Genomic DNA, 13,881 nt, shown 5'->3' with positions numbered 1-13,881 from the left:
CTTTTCTTTTCTTTTCTTTTCTTTTCTTTTCTTTTCTTTTCTTTTCTTTTCTTCAACCCTGTCTTAAAAAGTAATGGCTATTACATTTGACCCAAGATTTTGTTAAACAAATGTGTCTATAAACAAATGTATAAATAGGATTTCAAATATGTTCTTATACTTGATTTCTATGATTATATAGCTAATAGTATATTTAAGATAAAAATAATTCAGTGTATCATCTTTATTTCTTAAGGAAAAAAATGAGTCCTATTTTTTATCTTTTTTTCCCCTAAAAGACTTGTGAAGAAAGAGATTTAAAAAATCTACTGAGAGATATAAACTAGCAAAAAATATTAAACTATGGGAAGCCTAGAGATGCAGCTGACTTGTGATACAGTTATACATGTATTTGAAAACAGGATTCTAAATTACTTAATAATTTGGTTTAGTTTCCACAAACTTTTTGTGTGTGTGTGTGTGTGTGTAGAATTGATTTGTTGCCTATAAATGTCCAGGCAGCAGGGTTTCTGCTTCTCCACTACACAGTAATTTAAAATGTCTAATTACGAGGAGAAGCAAAAAGCACTCATGAAATTACATATTTAGAGTTTTTTTTAATAACATTTCATATTTGCAAATCCAATTAGTTATAGTGTTTTGTTTAAGTCTGCCCTTGAGAGTTACCAAATGTCGAGATGTCTAATTTCATTGTAAATCAAAGTTCCTAAGAAATGATTTGAAAAAAGCAAAACACTTGTGGATTGTAGTGTCCCTACAACAGAGACTGTAACTTGTCCGACGGTCAGCTTTGCGGGGGCAGGCTGAGAGGAGTAATTGTGAGAATGCTGCCCACCTTGGAGACGGCCTCTCCCTAGACATTTACATAGACTCTCATGTGGTTTCTGTCTAGCCCCCTGGAGAGCACATTATTTTCCAGTTATAGAAGATAAAACAGGTTCAAAGATAGAAGGTGAATCGCCAAGGTCATTGATTCCTGAAGCACCATGCCTTCCCATGTGAGAGAACTGGAAACCCTGAACTCCCTGGTAGGTGGCCTGAGCAGTGTCCGAGCTAAACTCATAGAGTCAACCTAGTACCTTGCCAAGGCTGCGGAGAGGCTAGGCTGAGAGCCCTCAGACCAAAACAACCTCTGATATATGAAGTACTTGTTCCTTTCATCATCTCCCTGTGTGCCCTCCTCTCTCTCTCTCTCTCTCTCTCTCTCTCTCTCTCTCTCTCTCTCTCTCTCTCTCTCTCTCTCTTTCTCTCTGCATGTGCACTCTCATATGTGTGTGTCTGTGTGTCTGTCTGTGTGTGTGTTTGTATACAAATTTTTTTCAGGGGGATTGGGAAGGTGGGTGCTATTCCTGTGATGATGTGAGTTACCAGACACAAGAGTCTTGAATTAGGAAGGACGGAGGGTTTTTATGTCAATGAAAACCCCTTAGGGTTTCTATACAACTTGGGAAATTCTATATTTAGAATTCAAGGAATGATCCACTTACGGAAGATGATCTAGTTACTTTTCTAGTTTGTTACTGAAACTTAACACATCTTTCAGTTATGACACCAGCAACACACTTCTGGAGTATTTGTGGTACCCGAGACTGTTATCAATTACAGTCACAGTATTTTTATGTTATATTGTTGTTGCTATTATAAAATATGGTGTGTGTCCCCTTCTCTTTTGTTGAGACAGGATCCCATTATGTAGCTCTGGCTGCTGAAACTTTCTAAACAGACCAGGCTGGCTTTGAACTCACAAAAATCTGTCTATCTCTGCCTCCTGAATGAGGGGGATTATAGACATATTTATCATTCTTGCTATTGTGGTATCATTAACGTGCTAGTGAAAGACAATGTTTTAAATATCTTTGGTGTATGTCATCTCATCAGGCTTCCTTTAAAAGTCTATGTATTTTAATTCATGCATTGAAAAGTATTTACTCGTTTTAGACAGTGGGTATGACAGCCATGTAAATCAAAATTTCCTAGAATACTTTAGCCCTAAATACATGTATTTCAACAAGAACACGTGAAAGCACACAAAATCCATGTCTTCACCATAACTAGACAACAGACAATCCTCAAACCTCAAATTATGTGACCAAGGAAATGAGTAACTACATATGGCTGAGAGAAGTCAGGTTTCACACGATAAAAGAGAAGAGCTGAAAAGACTCAAGGGGAGGGGATACTGACCTGGACCCTGTGTAATTGAATGAGGGAGAGAGAGAGAGAAGACTGTCAACTAATGGTTTGGAATATCTGTAAATAGATATATAAATATATGAACAACTGATAAAGTATAAGGAAGACCTAAGAATGATGAATAGACCAAGGAACCAGAGCCCATTTTTTCAATCTTATAGTCATTGGAGAAATTAATATGAGGATAAAATTTGTCTGGGGGAATATAAAATGATCATGAAGTGTCTTATGATACAAAGAAAAAAGCGGCTAAAGAATGCGTAAGAGTCAGTTGGAAGGGTCTTACTCACCAAGTACGACACAATTTGAGCATCAAAGCAAATCATGTCATAATGAATCTGTAGGTTGTTGACTATCATATGAACATAGTCATTTTGGTTAGTGTCAATAAGGATCTATATAAGGAAAGGGAAGCCATGCCAACTAACAAGTGTCAAAGAAGGATGCAGTTAGGAAATCAGTATTAGCAGTGACATAGTAACAATTGTTTCAGTCAATAATTATCAGTGGATGCTAGGATGACAGTATAAAATCACAAAGACTGTCCCACAAAGATAATTATTAATTAAAAAAGAGAATAATAGTGATTTCACAGTGAAGAAATCTGAGCGATAACTTTTTAAAAAATGCTAGAAATTGGTACTCTTAATCATGGAGGAAACCAACATCATGTGCTTCCTGATAGACACACTGGAAAGGATTGAGCAGTGAGCGATGCTCAAACTCCAGCTAATCATGCGTGGAAAACTACTTCCAGTTCTACAGAATGTGTGCCCCGTGCTCTTCAAAAACACCAGTCATAAAGGAAAAAAAGGCCCAAAGGTGCTAAAGAGACAAGACAACGAAATGCAACACATGACCACAGACATGTAAACAGCAAACATGTTTCCTTGTCTCAGAAATAACATTATTACATCAGCTAGTGAAATTTGGGGAAAAATCTGTAAACTTGATAAATTTTACTTTGAAAATTATATGGTGGAAAATGATAGACTTTTTTGATAATTTATATTGAAGTATTTAAAGATTATGGGGCATGATATCTTTAACTTGCTTTCAAACCATCCTAGCTGGGCATCGGGGTACGGGTCTTTAATGTCAACACTCAGGAGTCAGACACAGGCAGCTCTATGTGAGTTTGAGGCCAGCTTGGTGTACATAGCGAATTCTGGGCCAGCCAAGGCTACATAGTAAGATTCTGTCTCAAAAACAAACCACAAGGTAACAATGATCAAAAATTCAATACACAACAAAATGCAAGTTTAGAAAATAATATATGTATATATAAACAAAAACTCATATGTATATATAAAAAAGAATGAGAGTAAAAATGTGGTAAGATGCTAATGTTTAGAGCCTCTAGATCATACCATTCTTTTGACTTTTTTGTAAGTGTGAAATCATGCCCACAGATTCAACCGACTGCAGGTTTGAGTAGTTTTGTAAACTGAATCTCCACTGACCACACACAGACCTTTTCATTGTTCTTCTCTCCTGAACAACAGTGTTACTATGTACACAGCATTCATATTAGGCATTACAAATGATCTAGAAGCAATTTAACGTACGCCCAAAGGCGCCGCACAGGTCATATGCTTGAACTGTGCCGTTTTATACATTAGCAATCCGCAGATTCGGAAGCCCGTGTGTAAGAGGGCTGTAGAGTCACCACGTGTGAGAGGGTCCTGGAGTCAGGACCCCCTATGTGAATGACTGCTGAATGACTGCATCTCAAAAAAATACAAAGTAAAAATTGGAAAAAGAAAAATGAAACCTCCCACCCCAAGGACTTTATTGAACGGCTTTGGGCTCTACAGACAAAACATAGAGTTTTGTAGTGACCTGGGCTGCCTGTCTTCTGCCCTCTAGAAATCCTGTCCTTACAACCACTGGAGGAAACAAAAACTCAAAGCTAAGCATCTCTCTCTCTCTCTCTCTCTCTCTCTCTCTCTCTCTGCCTCATCTTTTCCACTTCCCATGTAACCTCCTCTCTAAACAAACACAGTTTTCCCTGGTGATAAGGAACAGAGAGGGACTTTTTAGTCATTTAGGATGCACCCTCTATACTGTCATTGAGCACCCCTCAGGGCTGACGGTCATCTCCAAGACTGGTGTCCCAAAGGACATGTAACCCTGACCTTGAGGATCATTGATTTGTGAGGCCCATCTTTACTATTGTCTGTAAATGTTAGTTCTTCTTTTAGTCTCTGCATTCTATATTCTTCTGGGTCACTGGACTAGGGCAGCTGCAAACCAACATGGATCTTTGACCCCTAGTAGAACAACAATCCCAGGTCAGGGCTTTCAGGGCCATGACCTGCATAGAGAAAGGGACAGTCAGTCAGTCAGCTCACCTGAGAAGTCAATGGATAACCACAGCTAGCACAACTGCCCCAACCACTCTTCCATGAACTGTGGTCATATCTCTGCAGTGCCCCGGTGCCAGGTGATTTATCAGGAGGCCTTTGACCTCAGTTGCTTTAGTTGTTTATCAGCCGTGTCTTTCAATTTATCTCACAACAACCTGCTTGCTAAAGAGTGCCCATCCCTTGGCTCCAAGCACTAAAGCTGTTTTGGGAAGTGCATCCCTCAGAGAACTCAGAGTACTTTGGGCATCCTCTCTGAACCTTGCCCAGTGGCAGCTCAGGGCTAGAATGTTTTCATTAGAGAGCACCTATGGAACCAACATGGCTTAATATCTGTTACACCTTCCTTGCTGGAAAGGGCTGCTCTATTTCTTGGATGTAAGCAAAAGGCTTTCCAATTACAGCCCTTTTGATATTTTGCATTCCATAATTAATAAGGTGAAGTCTGGCTAGTGTATTACAGCATGCTCAGCGGCATCCTTGACTTCTACACATGAGATGTCAGTAACACTTCTGATAACGATGTCCCTAGACAGTGCTAAGTGTCCCTTAGGGGACAAAATTGCTCCTCCTTGAGAACTGCTGTCATAGAGATTCCTCTCTTGAGGGTCCAGAATGTCACTGTACCCAGGACCACTTGTCTGGAAACTCAGTCATTACTGTTGTAGTGATGTTTCCTTGATGGGTGGTTATATTCGTTAATGACACTAACAGAGAGGTTTTGCTGCTTAAAAAACTGCTCATATCCTGTTTTGGCAAGCATTAACTTTTGTAATGTAAAAAATATCTACTTTTCTTATTATGAGGATAGAAGGTATCCAACAGACCAAGTTATATATAATGCCATTTATGGATTTAGAAATGACCACATTGGCAAGCATGGCATTGAGTGGTACTAAAGCCTGGATCCTGGCTGAGCTGGGGCTATGACAGCTTGCACTTGGTAGAAAATTGAGCCTCTAGGATTCTGCAAATGCTCCCAGGAACCCCATAGTCCTCAGATTTCTGGTTCATAAAGTCAGTGCCAATGTGAACAGCAGCTGTGGTTGACTGGATGCCACGGCCTTTTGAACTGTGGCTATAGGGTCAGGTAGCTGAATGTGGGATTAAAAAAAAAAAGCAACGGTGAGAGGTTATTGAATGAGTAATGATTAAAAATTATTTCAAAACCAAAGATAATGGATCCAAGGTTTGTGTAGGACTTGTCCTTCTTGTGTTGAATGGCTTCCCTGTTAGCCAGGGTTCTGAGCACACAGCACACACACTTTGCCTTGTGTGTACAATGGCAGCCAATGCTGCCTAGTCCACCTTGGCTCATAGTCGACACTCTTGTATGTGAAGATCTTGTATGTGAAGTATTTTCAGCATATGTAGGATAGGAGGTTTTTTTCTTTTTCTTTTTAGAATGTAATAATTACAGAAAGGAAGGGCTTAATATTTTCTTACAGTTATTCTTCCTCATGGAAGTACCACACTGGGATGTCTTTGGATTGGATTGTGATGGAGCATTTGATTATAAAAGTTACTTTTGGAGGGGTCAGAGAGAAGGCTCAGTGGCTAGGAGCTCTTGCCACTCGTATAGAGCACATGGGGTTGGTTCCCAGCACCACATAGTGGTCCTCTCCTTCCAGATGGTCTGGCACCTTCTGTCTTCCAAAGAAGTTTATGTATACATTTAGGGAAAACACTTATACACATAAAAATAAAATAAGCAAATCCGTAATTAAAAAAAAAAACCTGCTGTTTGAGTTGTTGAGCTTCATTTAAAAAAATCATCAAATGAATTTCAGGCTTAGAATTAGGAGAAAATTTTCAACAATTTTGAAATTGACTTAAGCAAGTTTCTGCCATTTTGCCCCAAATATTTATGACAGTGATATTCTCAGTATTAACCATCAAAATGTCAGTCAACTCGGGAAAATGTTGAAGATGATGTAGCCTGTAGTATCAAATATTTAGCTAAGGTTTAGCTCTTTATTTTTAAATAACCAAGCACATCTTTCATCAGTATGTAAATTTTTTTTCATTGTCAATACTTGATAAAATTATGTGTATCCAAGAGAATTGTTTCAAAATAAATTTCTTTGTGACTTGTCAGTAAATGTTTGCTTTGTATGCCTGTTTTATAGATCTATATAGTTGGGACTCTATAAGTCTGTGTTTCTTGGACAAGTGTGAGAAGCATAAGAAACCCTGTTCTAGGCGGTTGCCTGGACCTGTAGATATTTATCTGAAACTTCATGATAAAACTATTTCCTTCTTCTTCTGGGTGTGGTAACTCAAGTCTGTAATCTCAGCACTTGGAGATAAAGATAGGAAAGAGAGAGAGGCCAGCCTGGAGAACACAATGAGCTCCTGTTTCAAACACTCCAAACAAACAAACAAATAAATCTCTTTCTAGAAGAAACGAATTCAGAAATGCAGGCTAATTGGTCCAAGGTACGAGCTATGATTTTTGGTGACTCCGGACAGACCCCTCTGATCCCACCTGTGCTGCCTGCATTCTCACTGGGCTCTGGCATGTAGGCTCTGTGCCTACTTCTCTACCATCTCGGTGTTGTGTGTGATGTTTGGCCTTCGATGGAAGAGCAATAGGTAGGGCAGAAGGAAGAGAAGAAGTTATGATGACCCCTGGACCCATTTCTGAGATCTCTGAACTCTAGGACAAAGGGAGAGAATGACCAGGACAGGAATGTAGTGTTCTCACTTCCAATTTAGGTCATGAAAAAGTTCAGGATCATTATCTCAGAAATCTCACAATATGCATCTGATTTCATCAGCATGGTATTTGGGGAACTGGGTCAAATATCACAAATTAGAATATTTGCTACACGGTGTTTAGACCTGACTTTTCCCTTGGCAGCTTAAACTGTGAAAAAGAACATGGAAGAGCTGTGCGGAGAAGATCACATCTGTCTTAGTTAGGGTTTTACTGCTGTGAACAGACACCATGACCAAGGCAAGTCTTATAAGGACAATGTTTAATTGGGGCTGGCTTATGGGTTCAGAGATTCAGTCCTTTATCATCAAGGTGGGAGCATGGTAGCATCCAGGTAGGCATGGTGCAGGAGGAGCTGGGGGTTCTACATCTTCATCTGAAGGCTGCTAGTAGAAGACTGACTTCCAGGCAGCTAGGACTAGTGTATTAAATAAACCCTACACCCACAGTGACACACCTATTCCAACAAGGCCACACCTCCAAATAGTGCCACTCCCTGGGTCGAGCATCTACAACCATCATATTTCACAGAGTCATTGGTTGCTAGGAGGGATGAAAACATTTTATCAGAAGTACTCTGTCATACAACAGAGATTTAGAAGGAGCCATGAAAGGAGGGTGAATCTCGCCTTCATTTGTCAGGTAGAAGTTAGAGTAGGAACCACCACCTGTCAGAGCTCCACAGTGAGCTCCACTTCCCCTTTCTGGGTTCTCTTCCTAGGTTTCTTAGTGGAAACTTAAAATAAACCCTGTTGATTTTAGTTTTATTAGTTGCCCCCCTCCACTGGTAGAAAACAGGCGACAAGACAAAAGTAAACCATAATGTTCAAAGTCTTTCTTTGATGGTAGAGTTCTTTCTAAATGGTTCCTCCCAGATCAGCTCATTTTCTGTCCACAAAACTCCATGGAAGAGTCTCTTTCAGAAAACACTGGGAGTTTATTAAATCTTTATTGACCTTCAATTTGTTGCAGTCTCTGGATCAACCACAGATTTGGTACCGTTGTACCAAGATGAATCAAATAGAAAATAGTAAAAAAAAAAAAAAAAGAACACATTTAGTGTTGATGTCTGTCTGAAATATCTTCTGATTTTTTTCTTATGGAGTGCAAGTGTTCTTAATAATGAACACCCTGGAACATGTGAGCTTCTTAATTTAGAAACAGCATATATGGTTTAATACTCAGAACTTATTCTTTATATTTTGCCTTTTTACTGAAGTAAAACAAAACAAAACAAAACAAAACACCTTTATGTGGCCTTTCAGTGATGTCTGGTATACTTTGCTCTAAGGAAATGGGACCTGAGAGTCTGGTGATACAAACGAGGTCATATGGGTAAGGAGATGCACTCGCTTGAAGAGGAAGATTAAAGTTGGACACCTGAAAAAAAAAATCTAAGATGGATTAAAAGATGGAGCCAAGGACCCCCAACACAAAATATGTTTGCAGAAAACAGCAATTGTTCTGTTGTGACTCTGGTGAAAACCATATTAACCGTGGTGATGACATAGCCAAGGTGAGATGGTATTCAGCATCCTGGAATGGTGAGTTCCCTCCCATAACAGGAAGAAGCGCGGCTTCCTTAGTTACATTTCACCAGAGTCCCTGCGGAAGGGCACAGCTCCACGCCCAGTGAGTGGTGGGAGAAGTTCTCAACTGTGTTTCCTCTGTAGCTCCAGCAGGGGCTGTCCTGCCTCACCAGAGGGACAAGCACGTCTAAGGAGAACACTCTTAAATGAAAACAATTTACCAGAGCATCTTTGCGAATGAATATTAATCTCCTAAAGTCCTTTTGGGTTTATTGTTTTGTCTGTGTGCTTTCTGACGGTAATGGCACATTAGGAGTCACTCTTAAATCTATGACCACAAAATACTAACTGCTAGCTGGAAGGGATTTCATGCTGAATGCTATTATAACTTATGGTCCCAAAGAAAGTTTAGAATTGAGTATATGTGCGGATCACTCCAGTGAGCATACTCAAATCTCTCACTGTCTTTCAACCACAGTTAGCTTTGCTCCAGAGGAAAATGTTAGTGTTTTAAAATTATATTCCTTGAGAATATGGCATTTGTCACAAGGGTCTTGTCTCTTGCAATGTATGAAGTAACAAGTTTTCCTTGTGTTGAGGTTTAGTCTAAAACTTGGACACCATTTTCAAACGTGAAAATATCCAGCACAAAAAAACGGAAGAACTTTTCATTCTCACATCATGCCACATCTAGCCAAGGGTATTTCAGAGCATTTAATATGTGCCAGGTGACACTAAAACCCAGACCCTAGCTTTGGGCCAAGAGTGTCACAGGGCTTTACAGAATTATTGCCCCCACCAGCTGAAACCCTAGTGTGTGCACAAGCATTTGAAATAGCAAGTCACTTTATCATAAACTGTGGAGTGACCATCACTGCAGATTTTTTTTTCTTTCTGACAGCTCAGAACCCTGGGGCCAGCATGCTCCTTAGAAATACTTTTCTTCATCCCCAACATTGTTTTTCTCTTCTAGTTTAGTGTCCATCTACACGTGTTCACAGAAACTGATAAGACTGGGAAAGCAGGTGGAGAAACTGATTAGTCTGCATTTGGTGGTTGTGGGTCCTCCCCCAGGCACTCTTAACGTGTCCCCAACGCTTGGAAAGCTGAGGTCACCAATTTCTCATTAGTCTTCAAAGCCACAGAAGATGCCAAATAGGAATCGAGTGATGAGGGAGGGAGGGAGAGAGACAGAGAGGTATTTAGTTGTGAGTGCAGGATGCTACGGGATATTCACAGAGCCCTGTCCTAGGAGAGTTTCAGTCAAGTTCCTGGGCCACACAGATCATTTCTGTATGAGATGGACTCTGCTCCCACCCTTCTCAAACTATGTTAAAGAAGCACAGTTGACCTCAGCCGAAAGACAACTTGGTTTGTTCTCTAGGAGCACGGAAAATCAAGGACATGAGTGAAGGGTCAAACGATCGGACAGTCATCAGTTACCTCGCTGAAGATGACTTGCAGTGCAGAAGCTGAGGGTGACTTGCTCCGCTGCTGCAGATCGTCACCCTCCTGCTGTGGTCCAGGGGAGGGAAGTGCAGCTCCGTCAAGCTGATCCTCTCAAGGTGCCTGAGCGCGTCTGCGGAGCTCTGAGACCTGCATGTGTGAAGACTTCTACTTCTCTCTGTGAGTCACGCCTATTGCAACACCAAGTGGTGACTAAGTCTCTCCTCCGTGGATGGAGGGAGGGGAGATTGTAGGTCACAGGTTTCCAAAGGAATCGGCAGTGCTTTTTATTAATTAAGTGTGGCTAGCTAGAGAAAACTACTCATGCTATCTTGGCCAAAGGAGGAGGCTGAAATCACGTGACTAGGAAGCTTTTTTTTTTTTTTCATCTTTTGTAAATCTCCTGGTGCAAGGAACTGATCGTTTCACTGAAAAACAAACAAACACACAAACAAACAATTTTTATGAGCAAGAAGATCAACATAATAAATGACCAAATATGGTTTCGGAATGATTTGTGGTTTCGTTTCCTAATTTGTGTTTTAAGGTATGACAAAACATCTAGAAAATGTCTCTGGAAGTGAAAAGGAGAAAGGATTGCCCCCTCACCTCCAGCTGGCCTTTCCAGAGCTGCTTCCAGCAGACCTGGCACTGCTTGGTGCCAGCTGAAGCTGTAAGGGGTGGGGGATGAGATGCCGCCCACCTTCCCTGCAGCTTGCCAACTCCGCCCCCCCCCAGCCTCCCCTACTCATGATAGTACAGGCAAGCCAACAGTGCACTGAAGTTTTACTTCTAATTTCACGCTGTAATCCTCTGCTTCCACCCGCTCTGTTCCTTCTTGAAGAGTAATTATTATTTCCTCCTCAGAGCAAGCAAATGAAAGAGCCCATCCCTCTACTGGAGTCTAGACAGAGCTACTGTTTTTTAAATTAGATAGGTGTGGGTTCCTAGTTCCTCCACAACGACAAAAGACTAATTTATCCAGAAAAATATTTGGGGTACCTGATATATGCAAAATATACTTTCCCCCTTTAATAACGCTCGATACAGAGTAAAGGCACAAACTTGTGGCCTCAGAGAAAAACCTCATGGATTGAAATCCATATGAAGACAGCTATGGTAATTAATCCTCCTTATAAGCAGGCTATTATATCTGAGAGGTGGAGAGAGCCTCAGGCACCTGGGTGGTCCTGGAGGACTGAAGGGAAAGGCCAAAGAAAAGGTTACACCTTAGCAAGCTCTACTCAATAATCTCACTCAGTGCTGCTCTGTTTTTAAAAATTCCCCAAATGGACTTTAAAAAAATGAAATGTCGAGCCTTATTTGCATGCTATGGTTGGGAATTCTTGCCCTCTACTTGGCGTGGTCTCTCAGTACTATTGATAAAACTGAAAGGTTGGGTGTCTAGGCATGTGGGGTAGAGGTGGGGGTGGGGTTAAAACAACTCCTTCCTCAGCTTGTCAGCTGAGTATTGACAAAGGTGTTCACGAATGGAATCTTTTGTTAGCAGCCCTGTCTCCAGACTGAAATCACAGCCATGTTCAAAGTCACATACTGAGTTCTGCTTCGTTTTGCTCTGTCCCTTTAGGATGTCAGCTGTGAGGGCCAGTGAGACGGTAATCATTCACCATCAGAGGGTAAAAGATGCCGCCTCTAAAACATGACAGACCCAGTTCAATCTGCAAGATCTCCTCATGGCAGAAGGAGAGAATTGGCTCCTGAAAGTTGTCCTCTGACCACATGTGCATTGGTGTGTGTGTAACACAAATAGACACACGAACAAAAGAAAGAAAGAAAGAAAGAAAGAAAGAAAGAAAGAAAGAAAGAAAGAAAGAAAGAAAGAAAGAAAGATGCTCCACCCCCTTTGTTTTTCACAAGTGAAAGAATGTTACCTTTGAAAATGCTACTTTGAGCCAGCGGGGTGGAGCATGCCTTAAATCCTAGCACTGGGGAGGCAGAGGCAGGCAGATTTCTGAGTTCGAGGCCAGCCTGGTCTACAAAGTGAGTTCCAGGACAGCCAGGGCTATACAGAGAAACCCTGTCTGGAAAAACATTTGGTTTTTCTTCTATTTTGACTTTTAAGAGTGTGGAATTTGCCCACATTTAATTTTATGTTGTTAGTTTGATTGTAGCTACATAGGAGTGAACTTTGACAGCACACTAAACACCCAACTCTCCTTTTTCTTCCAAGTCCGTAGCTACCCAAGGGTATCCCCATCTCTTCTCTTCCCAAACTCAATGAGGCTACCTCAGTTCCCAGCTGTCCTAGTCAGCATCTATCAGACTTCTTGTACCCATGCTGATCTGAGGGAATCTCTGGTCCAACCACAGAGAATCTTGAGAAGGGAGCCCTGTGGAGAAAAGCACTTACCCGCCCCACCCCCGCAGCACACTTAGTGGTCCAGGTGTGTATGTCTGGTATGGCTCGCCTAAGGTCAGCCCACAGGGCGCGTGATCTTTCTGCTTCCTGGTGGGATCCATGAATACTCTGCACAGACACTCTCAGCTCTCTGACTAGCTCGGAATGGCTTTATGACTTCCAGTATGTAAGATCAGACCTTGTACTTCCTCCTCCCTCAGTCAATAGATGACTTTCATATTTTCTGTACAAGAGAAACCTGTCTTTTGTCCCACCCTACTTTATACACCGACACTACCTTTGTTTATGAGAAACCTGAGTACCCAAACTGGGAGCTTTGTTGCTCATTTGTTTGTTCCCTGACTCTCCCAGCTGTAAGATAAAGCCCGGCTGTTCTTATGTCCCCTTGTATAGCAGGACAGACAGACAGACCAATGGTGAAGGACTGAGTCATTGCAACGCTTAGGGAATTCTCTGCAGAAAGCTTTTTCATATTAGAGGAGCACACATTCTTTCAGCGACACACAAGAGGCTTGAACAGTGGGGTGAGGAGGATGACATGGGGCAGCCATTGTTCAGGGGGAAAAGAGGGTTATAGCAGACATAAGACTCACCAGGAAGAGTAGGGTTTCCTGGCCACAGAGAGGTTTCTGAGAAATAAGACCAGCAGAGGAATAAGAAAAATGGGGCTCTTAAGAGGGAAGAGGAGGGAGCTCCCTCAGTGTGACCACTGCATGAGGAGAGTGGGCTAGAAGTATCTGTAACACCCACTGACCTGAAGAAGATCCTAAGACGAGTCAATCCCATCCTCGTTGGGAAGGAATCGTTTCGTATCGGAGACCTCGGGCCTTACTGGGTTCCCCTTGCTCTATTGCCCTTAGACATTGTCTTTGTCCAATCATGAGTCTGCCGAGCTGCTGCTTCTCACCCAACCCAGCACAAAAATGCACAAGGTCCCCTGCTTTCTTGGGGCTCTACTTTTCTGAAGGTCTCCATACATTAACTGTGTTAGCCTACTTTTAAAAAACGTAGAAACATCAGTCACAGTCCTAGCTATGTGTGAGGGAAGATTACTCATTCTTGGAATACCAATGTTGTTAGTTAAACCAAGAAACAGGCAACACTGCTCCCAGACATCCTGTTGATGGGTGGTAGATAAGAGGGGAAGGGGGAAACCTGCAGTGAAGGAGATCTGGCCTGGTAGAAGTTGATTCAAAGCAAGCCTGGGCTATACAGTGAATTCAAGGTTTGCCTGGACTATGTCATAAG

The 13,881-nt window shown here is 41.6% G+C and overlaps 1 protein-coding gene across 1 annotated transcript in view; it reads right to left on the bottom strand.

Moving 5' to 3' along the window:
* Dhrs9 (dehydrogenase/reductase 9) overlaps window positions 1–10,440 on the bottom strand; it is a 22,617-nt gene extending 12,177 nt beyond the window's left edge. Inside the window, exon 1 of the mRNA XM_021156453.1 lies at window positions 10,251–10,440. The gene's annotated coding sequence lies outside the window, so the exon portion shown is untranslated. The remainder of the gene's footprint in view (window positions 1–10,250) is intronic.
* Between the last annotated feature and the right edge of the window lie 3,441 nt (window positions 10,441–13,881).

Source organism: Mus caroli, chromosome 2 (genome assembly GCF_900094665.2).
Source record: "Mus caroli chromosome 2, CAROLI_EIJ_v1.1, whole genome shotgun sequence".
NCBI lineage: Eukaryota > Metazoa > Chordata > Mammalia > Rodentia > Muridae > Mus > Mus caroli.
The sequence above is the reverse complement of the archived record's forward strand: the minus strand, read 5'-3'. Positions and strand labels throughout refer to the sequence as shown.